This window comes from Sprattus sprattus (genome assembly GCF_963457725.1).
Source record: "Sprattus sprattus genome assembly, chromosome: 12".
Classification (NCBI taxonomy): Eukaryota; Metazoa; Chordata; class Actinopteri; order Clupeiformes; family Clupeidae; genus Sprattus; species Sprattus sprattus.
In genome coordinates this window covers 29,115,657-29,127,814 of record NC_137910.1, presented here as the reverse complement: position 1 = coordinate 29,127,814, position 12,158 = coordinate 29,115,657, and positions in this window count along the sequence as shown.

Below are 12,158 nucleotides of genomic sequence, written 5' to 3'. Positions count from 1 at the left end.
AATAGCCTTCAAATCAAACAGTGAGAAACTGGCAGTCAGTAAGTTTTTTATAGTTATTCAACAATAAACAGTAAATTAAAAAAGAAACAGTAAATTAACGTTAATATTGCCTGTTATCCCAAGATTGTTCAGAAAAAAACCCAGCTGCTCCCGCAACTTGCGTTTGTGACAGGCGCAAATGACGTCACTGAGGGCTCTCCCAAGATGGCCGCGACGATTTTCGCCGCGGCTAGCAGCGTTCTGTGAGCAACTATAATTCAATTCAATTCAATTCGATTTTATTTGTATAGCGCCATAACAATACAATTGCCTCTCGGCGCTTAACAGAGCCCAGAGCCTGAACCCCATTAGTGCATGCACACGGCAACAGGGGCAAGGAAAAACTCCCTGTTAGGCAAGAAGAAACCTTAAGCAGAACCACGGCACATAAGGGGGGACCCATCTGCTTGAGGTCGGCCGGGTGGAGACAGGAAGGTGGGACGGGGGGAAGGGGGGAAGGGGAAGGGTTGTGTGGCAGAAGGGGAAAGGAAGCAACAGGGGCAATACACAGCCAGCATTTGGTCACTGGACATATGTATACATACATCTGGTGGTAAATACATGATACAGACAAGACCAGATTACTGTGCCAATAGGGTTACTGTTACAGGGGTAAGGGATGTAGGGACAGAGAAACATTTCGGTGGAGGCAATAATGTATATTGTATATAAATGCTAGCATAGGGTATTGGGTAGAGTAGGTGTACGGCAATGAAGTGGCGGTGGGTGCGGTTGGCCGAGGGTTTCTCTAGGTAGACCAGGTAAAGAGACTACGTGCAGAGTGGTGGGGGTGGGGAGGGATAGTTCCACTTCCATCAGCGATTGGAACACGCCTGGCTCCGGGGAGGCAGTGGACCTTGCAGGGGCCGCTTGTTGAAGGGGGGGTGTGGACATCTCGGACCATGGAGCTGCCGATGACCAGAGTGGTGGTCGTCACATCCAGCGGGAGAAGTCGTTGAGGGGATGATGACTGTGTTGAGGGCCCAGGATGGGGAGCAGGGCGGCGTGGGCGATGCTGGTGTTGCTCTGGAGCCGGTCTGCAGGGGCGTTTCGGGGCGGGCTGAGGAGGGGAGTGATCAGGCCCAGGAGGCTCCTCCTGATCCATCTAACAAACAGGAAATGACGAATCAGTCTGCAGGTCTGTCAGTCGGGAATCAGCACAAACAAACACACAGATGAATAATTTCACCAACCAGGGACATGTCACCTGTGTGTCGGTTTGCCTGTTGCATATTGCGGTACTTAGATATGTTTAGTTTTTCTGGCATTGAGCATTTTGTTTTTTGTTGTGATCTGTTTGCCGGGGCCGTACATGCATCCACTCGGCAAACAGGAAACACATTTGATGTTGCGGTACTAAATTACAAGTAGTAATTTAATTAGTTTTTTGTTGTGATCTGTTTGCCGGGGCCGTACATGCATCCACTCGGCAAACAGGAAACACATTTGATGTTGCGGTACTAAATTACAAAGTAATTTAATTTGTTTTTTGTTGTGATCTGTTTGCCGGGGCCGTACATGCATCCACTCGGCAAACAGGAAACACATTTGATGTTGCGGTACTTAATTACAAGTAGTAATTTAATTTGTTTTTTTGTTGTGATCTGTTTGTGCTATAGTCAAATGAGCTCGAGCAACTTCCGGTTACGATTTTTCAAAATAATCTCTTATTAGCACCGTGTTTCTTTAACTGTCAGAAATATTAATTTCATAGGAACATCAAAATGGGTTAAAAACGATTCACTGATGTTACAAAATATTAATTTCTTGTTTAAATATATGGAACACTGACTAAACAGGCAATATTGCAATTATTATAGTAAGAAACAGTAAAACACACCACAATCTGCTGATAAAAGGATTATACCTCCATTAAAGTTGGTTGAACATGTTCAGTACACTGTAAAGAAAGGGTAACATATGTTTAACAGTAATTATTCTGGTCATTCACTGTGAAAGAACACTTGACACACAGATCACAAAGGTGAAAAAGGATTATCTCCAATGCCAGGGTATTGCCATGTGACACGTATCACACTTTTCTGAAGAAACTAAAGATTGTGTCTCCCGAAATTTACGTCCCTGAATGCTCCACAAAACTTTAAACATAGGCCTACACATAGGCGAAAATGCATTATTTTCAATTGCAGGACCATATGACACATATCACTAGTCTGGGAAGTCCCGCCCCACTTCTTCCGGCCAAATTGATTTTGCCTCTGCAGTGGGTCTGGCCAACTTCGGATAGCCGTTCATTTCAAGATTTCCAGAATCCTTGGAGCCAATCACAAACTGGCTTTTGGCTACCTGGCGCGCCATTGGCGGATTTAAACTTACCACGGCTACGTTACAAAATCTACTGCACGGAGAGTTTTTAAACATTGGACATGGTGGCCGCCGAAGCACCGCAAAACTTCGATAAGGCAAGTTTTCTTTGAAAACAGAACAGAAACTTGCCCTGGAACAATTCATACAGAAAAAATATGTGTTTGCTTTATTACCGATCGTTGTATCGTTGTATAGTATCGTTGGTCTGATTGGTTAAAGGCGTGTCCAATTACGTGAGTGAAGTGGATCGCTAATGAGTAGTTGGCCAGACTAACTGAGCAAATGGAATGCAGTGAAGGGGCAGGGAATTCCCAGACAAACGTATCACACTATGCTGATGAAACTATAGATTGTGTCTCAATGAAAGTGGGGTGGATTATGTTCAAACACTCCAAACATTAAATAAAATGTGTGATGTAGATGTGAATTACGTCCTTGAATGCTTCACCATGCTTTAAACATAGGCGATCAGACAGGCGTAAATGCATTATTTTCAATTGCAGGACCATATGACACATATCACACTATGCTGATGAAACTAAAGATTGTTTCTCAATGAAAGTGAGGTGGAATATGTTCAGGACACTCCAAACATTAAATAAAATGTGTGATGTAGATGTGAATCACGTCCCTGAATGCTTCACCCTGCTTTAAACATAGGCGATCAGACAGGCGTAAATGCATTACCTTCAATGGCAGGGCAATGTGACACGTTTCACACTTTGCTGAAGAAACTAAAGATTGTGTCTCAATAAAGCTGGGATGGAATATGTTCAGGACACTCTAAACATTAAATAAAATGTGTGAAGTAGTTGAAATTTACGTCCCTGAATGCTCCAAAAAACTTTAAACATAGGCCTACACATAGGCGAAAATGCATTATTTTCAATGGCAGGGCCATGTGACACATATCATAATTTGCTGAAGAAACTAAAGATTGTGTCTCAATAAAAGTGGGGTGGAATATGTTCAGGACACTCTAAACATTAAATAAAATGTGTGAAGTAGTTGAGATTTACGTCCCTGAATGCTCCACAATACTCTAATCATAGGCGATCAGACAGGCGAAAATGCATTAACTTCAATGGCAGGGCCTTGTGGCACATATTCCACTTTGCTGAAGAAACTAAAGATTGGTTCTCAATAAAAGGGGGGTGGAATATGTTCAGGACATTCCAAACATTAAATAAAATGTGTGAAGTAGTTGAGATTTACGTCCCTGAATGCTCCACAATACTCTAAACATAGGCGATCAGACGGGCGAAAATGCATTATCTTCAATGGCAGGGCCATATGACACATATCACACTTTGAGGAAACTAAAGATTGTGAGGAGAGAGATGTGTAAAGAAATAGAGTGTGATGGGAGAGTGGAGAGAGGTGTGGAGTTTATTACAGAGTGCAGGGGGCAAAACATTTAATTCAGTAAGATGGGAAAAACTGCACTACTGACTACCTGAACTTCTGCATGGACATTGTCGCTCCCACTAAAACGGTGCGCTGCTTCCCTAACAACAAGCCCTGGATTACCTGCAATGTCAAACATCTCCTCAACATGAAAAAGAGAGCATTCAAAGAGGGGGACCAGGAAGAGCGGATGCGCGTACAGGGAGAGCTCAAAATCATGCTGAAAGAGGCAAAGGAGTCATACAGAAGGAAGGTGGAGCAGAAGCTGCAGGAGAACAACATGAGATCAGGGCCCAGCTGAGGAGGTCACAGCTGAGGAGACTGCGTCCCAGAAAAGCAGCCGGCCCTGATGGAGTCTGCAGCATCTCTTCATGCTCTGTGGAAAACATCAGACCAGTCGCTCTTACATGACACATGACTGCTGCTTCCCATCCTCAGACCCCAGGTACGCCTTGACCCGCTGCAGTTTGCCTACCAGGAGAAGGTGGGCGTGGAGGATGCCTTGCCTACCTAATGCACAGGGCACACTCTTATCTGGACAAGGGGAAAGGTGCTGTGAGAATCATGTTCTTTGATATATCCAGTGCCTTTAACACCATCCAGCCCCTCCGACTCAGTGACAAGCTTGTGCAGACTGGTGTGAACGTCCACCTGGTATCCTGGATCTCTGACTACCTGACGGAGAGGCCACAGTTTTTGAGACTGTGCTGTGCAGCACCGGCGCTCCACAGGGGACTGTGCTCTCCCCGCACCCTGTACACATCGGACTTCACCTACAACACAGTCATGCCACATCCAGAAGTTCTCTGATGACTCTGCTGTTGTGGGATGTATCAGGGATGGACAGGAGGATGAGTACAGGAGCCTGGTGGACAACTTTATGCAGTGGTGCAGGCACAACCACTAAGCACCAAGGAGATGGTGGTGGACTTTAGGAGGTCTCAGGCGCCTCTGCTACCAGTCTCCATCAAGGGGGTCAGTACCCTGTAAGCAAAATGACGTCCCCTAGACGTCCTGTAATGGTCTCTCTGAACGTTCTAAAAACGTAAATGTGTATGGTTCCCGTGACAACTTTAGGACGTTTTGCACGACGTTCCAAGACCGTCCTGAGGACGTTGCGGTGACAACTGGGAAACGTTTTCTATAGGTCCTGGGGACGTTATGCAGGACGTTGCAAGCACCTCCCGAGGGCATTGTGGTTACGTCTGGGGAACGTGTTTCTATAGGTCCTGGGTACGTTATTCAAGGATGCAGCGCGGACATAGCAGGCACGACCATTTTTGCTGAGCTAAATGAAGAAAATAAAATAATAATAGATCGCGGAGCCGTAATTTTGCTTACAGGGCGCACACACACACAAGTTCAAGTTCATTTATATTACACATTTTATATGATATGCATAGACACACACGATTACAAACTTGATTGCGGGCATGGGAATTGAACCGTAAACCTTCCTATTACTAAACCAGATCGCTACCTATTGTACTAACACTGTCTGATTACTATTGTGTCACTTTAACACGTTTATCACAGTGTGAGACAGCCAACAAACTTAGTCTTTTTTTCCGAGGGTTTGAGGAAAAGCATATTGTAGCGATCTCAGTCACTACGCATTGAGGGTTTTCCTTAATGATTCCTTTTTTAATTAACATCCATGGCAGGGAGGCAGAATAACTAGCCAAACTAAGAATGATGAAATAAAATAAATATGAATGCTTCTCTACTGATCTGTGCTATAAATGTAATGTCTGCATGATTCCAATACAATGCATACACAAGAAAGGTCTATCAAGTGTCTATAGCTTTAACATTGAGCTTTCCACAGGCCTTCAAAGATGCTGCAACAGAACGTGAGCTCACTGGTCAAATTGTCTGATTGGAATTTCTTTCAAATCCCGTCTCGCAAACACAATCTGGATTTGACAACAATCCTAATATTTAGGCCTATAAAGCAAACGTGCACTGCCCTTATTATGTTTTAAAGGAACAGGTTAATCTGCCGTTAGAAAGTTATTTAACAACACGCATATGCTGCATTTTAAATAAAGCGCAAACCCTCGGTTTCAAACGAGGAGCGAACTGAGTGAGAAGGATCCAACATGGCCAAGCAGACTAGCCTTAAAAGCTTTTTTTTCAGAGGCCAAACACAACTGATGAGGGTAAACCTTCTGACGAGGATGAACCTATAATACCTGCAGTGTTGCAACGTGTTTAACCCCTTGGTGCCGCCCCGTGTTAATATCGTTCTTATTCGAACGATGACGTTTTGGTGCCATGACAACGGAAAATAACATATTTTTGCAAAAAAAAATTTTTTTACAAAACCTCAAGACCCATCCAATCATATTGCATGCTTTTAAAATCCATTTTATTGATTGGCTAGTCCCACAGAGCTCGTCAAATCAAGCTACGCGAGTGACGTGAATGAGGTTAGAAAAAACAAACATGGCATCCGCGAGTATGCGACACCTCAGAGAGAAACAGCAATTTTCAGCACAAGAAGAAGCAGCATTTCTAATGAATGATGAGTGGCCAAGAAACTAATGTACACAGTGGTCCTGGATGGATTTCTAGTGGAGAAAAAGTTTGAACTTTTACCGAGAATTGGAAGGAGAAACCGCCGGAGAAAAGTACTCCGACTGCGTTTCTATCACAAGGTACGTTTCATCATACACACACCAAACAGGTAGTCACTGAAATGCATGCTAGCTTTCCTCATTTGTTTCTCGGAGTAAATAATTAACTTTATCAAACCTTTGTATTTAGTATTGTGTTCGGCTATCAATTTGGCTAGATTTATAAGACATTTGTGAGGGCGAACATTCACATGTTTCGTTTACCGCAAAGTACCGCTGACGCAAACGCACCTTGTACTAATAGCAAACAACATGTTACTGGGTTTACATTTTAGCATTTGAAAGGCATAAGCAAGCAGGGACTAACCCTTGGGAGAAAAGATAAAGCAGTATTTATTTTCCTTTCAATATGTTTTTCTTACCTAATTCATGAAAAAAATGTGACTTACTTATGGTTTTAGTGTAGTTCTGTCAATATTTCGTTGTTGATTTGAGACCTCAAGGTTTTGTGTGCTTGTTATTTCAGCCCTGTACAATAATTAATAATAACTTGTGTATATATATGTGTGTGTGTGTGTGTGTGTGTGTGTGTGTAAATGAAGAATAGAAAAATTAACTGTTCCTTTTTCTGATCTGACTTGATTTTCAGCTTAGGTAATGGAATATTAGCCACGAGGAGAGAAGCGATGATGGTGCTCCTGAAAATCCGCCAGCCAACCCAAGACCAGCGAGAGGGAGAGGTGTGAGACCAAGAGGGAAAGGGCCAAGAGGCCTACAAGCCAGGATAGTTGGACCTTTTAATATATTGACAAATTCCAGATCTGGGCTTTCTCTTACAATGGACACATTTTGAAAGGGCTGATGCAGAGCTTTGCAGCGCTCTTTGAAATGGTCAAGGAAAGTTCTGACTTCTCTGAGCTTATCATTTCCATCCTAAGCACTGGGGTCTACTACATGTAACATGGCCATAAGGGCTTTGAGGGTGAATGTTTGGCACCCTGTAGCCAGGCCAGGTGAGTTGACTATGCTCTCTGTTTGCTACAAATTATGTCAGATGTGGGATGGCTTCCCGTGAGGTCATCTGAGGCGTGGCCGTAAAACTGTATGAGGGACCCCCAGGTAGGTTGACACCTGTGTTAGGGGCCCCGTAGATGGGTAAAGCACATGTCTGTGTGTGTATGGGGGTGGGGGGGGCACTCTTGATGGTAGAAGTACTCTTGGTGGATGCGCGAGGAATGCCTATGTACATGAAGCGCAAGGGTGCACTTCCCGAAGTGGAGGGCAGTGTGACGGAGTGCTGCACTACAGATGAGTATAGTGCTCTGACTGCCACACTATGGAGCCTGGCTCATTGGTATGGCAGTCAGAGTGCATGTTGGCACCCTGTAGACCCTGGTTCAAATCTATGTGTGGGGTGATGCAATCTCCCATATTTGATCACACTGAATTATACTGGAATTTTGAAATGTACATAATGTGGAGGACGCCAGATATTGGGCTGTAACATTTGAGGTTTTGCTCAGATCAAGCTGAAATTTTAGAGTGATATGGCTGATTGATTATGCTTTGATTTGACGTTGAAATTTTTTAATAAAAATGTATACTTTGCTCTTCAGATGAGAAATTGTACATAATTTATGCGCATAATTAATACAACATTTGCATAAATGCTATTTTTAATAAACAAATATATTTTAAAAATGAAAAAACTGTGTGCTGTGTTGTACTCCATACTTTTAGCTTTAAAATGATGTATCACACATTAATATATGTTACAAACTGTTCTTACACCACTGCTTTAATTGAAAGCACCCTAAATCGGTCATTTTAGGTGCTGGCAACAAAGGGTTAATTTTATTATACTGTCTATGCCTGTGCGTTAGCGCCGAAGTTGCGTATCCGAGAGCGGTATTGCAGACAGAGACTTGGAAAAATTAGGCTATAGCTCGCACTCGCAGCATATTGAAAATTGGAGCTGTGAACTTAGTTGATGAACAATGAACTGAGCTACTTCATGTAGAAAGCGAACTTTCCAAACACTGAATACCTGAAGCCCTAGATGTTCGAACAGCATCACCAGAGAAAAAGCTGAAATGTCGGGCGTTTATGTCGTTATGGAGTGACAAGTTCTCTTGGCTCAGGTGCGAGGTAATTGATAGTCACAGTAAAATGTTCTGTTAGCAATGCGAAATGGCGACGCAAAGGATTCACAAGAGGGTTGAATAATTTAAGAATCTCTGCTCTCATTAAACAGAGCAATGACCATGCTGCGGCGCTCATTTTAACGCCACAGCAGGTTGCGATTAAAGGCCACTTATTGACGCGCATCAGACATTAATGTTTTTGTTTCCCATTGTAGCCCAAACTTAGGAAAATAAACATGTTGCATTCTAAACTACCTGATTATGTTATTATTTAAGCTATGCAGGCCGTCAGTTTTCTTCAATAGGCTAATTTAGAAGCAGAAATAGATATTTGGCCGGCTTATCATTAAAATGTCTCGAAAATGAAAAACATTTTTCTCTAGCGGAACCTCTGGTTCAGAGAGGACCATCAGAGGACGTCAAGGGGACGTTTTGGAAGGACCGAATGCGAACGTCCCGCAGAGGACCACAGGTAAAGGTTACAGGGACGTTGTTAAAGGATGTCCTGGGGACGTATGCTGAGAGACCAAATAAGAACGTTCCCTAATAGTCCGTTTTAAGGCTCATGCGAACGTCACGCAGAGGACCTGCAGGTAAAGGTAACGGGGACGTTTTTAAAGGACGTCCTGGGGACGTGTGCTGACCAAATTATAAGGTTCCCTAATAGTCCGTTTTAAGGCTCATGCGAACGTCACGCAGGGGACCTGCAGGTAAAGGTAACGGGGACGTTTTTAAAAGATGTCCTGGGGACGTATGCTGAGAGACCAAATAAGAACGTTCCCTAATAGTCCGTTTTAAGGCTCATGCGAACGTCACGCAGAGGACCTGCAGGATAAGGTAACAGGGACGTTTTTGAAGGACGTCCTGGGGACGTGTGCTGAGAGACCAAATTATAATGTTCCCTAAAAGTCCGATTTAAGACTCATGCGAACGTCACAGAAGGACCAAACGTAGACTTGCTACGAACGTCAAAAACTTTCTGGTAACGTCCTCTAGCGAACGTTGTGCCGGGGACCAATTGGGGATGATTGGGGACCTTGCGAATGTCCTGTTAACGTCCTGGGGACGTTCCCTGTTTGCGGGGTAGTGTGATGGTGGCTAACACCTACAAATACTGGACTGGTCAGCCAACGCTGATGCAATCTACAAGAAGGGTCAGAGCCGGCTCTACTTCTTGTGGAGGTTGAGGTCCTTCAATGTCTGCAACAAACTCCTGCGCATGTTTTACCAGCCTGTTGTTGCCAGCGTCCTTTTTTATGCTGTGGTATGCTAGGGTGGCAGCATAAAGAAGAGGGATGCAGGGCGACTGGACAGGCTGGTGAGGAAGGCAGGAGCTGTTGTTGGCACTGAACTGGACTGTCTCACAACATTGGCGGAGAATAGGAGTAGGTTGCTGACCATCTTGGACAATGTCCACCAACCACGACACAGTACTCTCAACGGACAGAGGAGCATATTCAGTGGCAGACTGCTGTCGATGTCATGCTCATCGGACAGGCTGAGGAAGTCCTTTGTCATCAGGGCCATTCAGCTTTATAACGCCACGCAGAAGGGGAAGGGGAGGGAATTTGTGTATAAACTACTGGATGACCTAAATTTCCCTTGGGATTAATAAAGTATCCATCTATCTAAACTGTATGGCAGAGGGGAGCGTAATGTACTTAATGTTGCTCCTTTCAAGAACACTGAACATAAAAAATATAAAGGAAAAAAAACAGTTCCTTAATTGCAATAGGATAGCACTGCAAGTTATTCTCTCTCAAAGGGTAAAGTAAAAGAAAGTGTTACATCCAATTTTTGGACTGAGTATACTAAAGCTGTTTATTGGCCCTATGAAAGACCAAAGGTCAAAGACGTAGTGTGAAGCTACTTAGAACAATGTGGAGATGTAATAGGGGTGATATACAACAGTTAGTGAAGAGTATACATACACTAAATTGTATTTAACCACCACCAGAGACACATCAGGTATATAATCTGAGGCTGGTCAATAGAAGACATGGAACCACTATTAATCCATAATTTCCTCTTGAATTTCAACAGAGACTTCATAATAGGTATAATTAGGTATAATTTGACTACATTGGACCTATACTGAATCAAAAATAGGAGAATATAAAAAATATAAGCCTACACTGTTAACACAAGTGGACCAATAAAAAATATAGCTGCAAGCAGCGATGGCGGTTTCCTCCTCCAAACATTGCGAACCAGGGAAAAATGTAATTTTGTGACAATTTGTCACTGTATAGAAAAATCCATGCTGCAGACTTGCCAATGGGATATTACATTTCAAATCCAACATTTACAATGCTTTTGCCCTGAAGTTTAGACTGAGTGGAGGTTGTGTGTGTGCGCTTACCCTGTGTGTCTGTGAGAATGTATGTGTGTGACACCAAGCTGTGTGTCTGTGAGAATGTGTGTGCGTAAAACAAAGCCTGCGCGTGTGTTAAGGGGAGACTGAGTGTGTGAGATTTAGGAGCCGCGCGGATGAGGAGACAGAGAGACATTCTATAGAGAACCACCCTAGCAAGTAGTCAAGCATGCATGTTTCAAATATTCACCAAAAATCTACTTTTCATCATACAGTCAACTTTTTTTCAGATTTGTGTACTAAACACTCTCAAGTGTCTTCATATGAACTTGTGATTGAATCAGAGTTTAACTTTTTGACCTGCAGATGTGTAAAGCATTATTTTAGCATTAACAATGTATCCAATTTGCTTTATATCAATCATTTTTCAAGATATGAAGTTGCCTTTGCACATGGGAACATGTTGTAGTGTCTTCCAAGTGACATACCAGTTTGGTGTTGATATCTCAAAGATTAGCTGAGATTTGAGACACTTCCTGTTTGGCTGCTTTTCTGCTGAATTTGAGTGGCTGTACCGGACAAACCATATGGTAACTTTTTGTGAAATTCGGCACAATTATTAAGGACAGTCCCTTCTTTATTCATACAAAGTTTCATGTCTCTCATTATACCACTCTAGCGCCACCAACGTGTCAAAGTTGGACTTGTGTTAACACACGCAACTTTTGAACCGCATCACCGAGTTTCAAAAATGAGGTACCATTGGATTCCCTGGATCAAGACGAATTAAACACACCATGTGGCGTAAATTTCACTCAAATATTTGCTGACATATGACCTCACTTCCTGTTTGGCCGCTTTTCTGCTGAATTTGAGTGGCTGTACCGGACAAACGGTTGTGAGGATCAAAATTCTAAGAAGTAACTTTTGTGAGGCTAGGTCTGAAGATCATCTCTGGTGATTTTGAAAAAGATTTGCCAAAAATTGTAGGAGGAGTAGGCTTTCAAAGGTTTTTGATAAAACCAGAAATAGCGGAAAATCTATATAACCGGAAATGGACGTCATGGGGTGGGTTAAATTCGTCTTGATCCAGGGAATCCAAGGGTACCTCATTTTTGAAAATCGGTCATACGGTTCAAAAGTTGTGTGTGTTACAAAAGTCCAAAGTCCTGTTGGTGGCGCTAGAGTGGTGTAATGAGAGCCATGAAACTTGGTGTGAATGAAGAAGGGACTGTCCTTAATGAGTGTGCCAAATTTCACAAAAAGTTACCATATGGCTCTAGGGGCTGCCATTGACTTCCATTGCAGCAACGTAATAATAATAATAGGAAAGCCTACAATAACAAT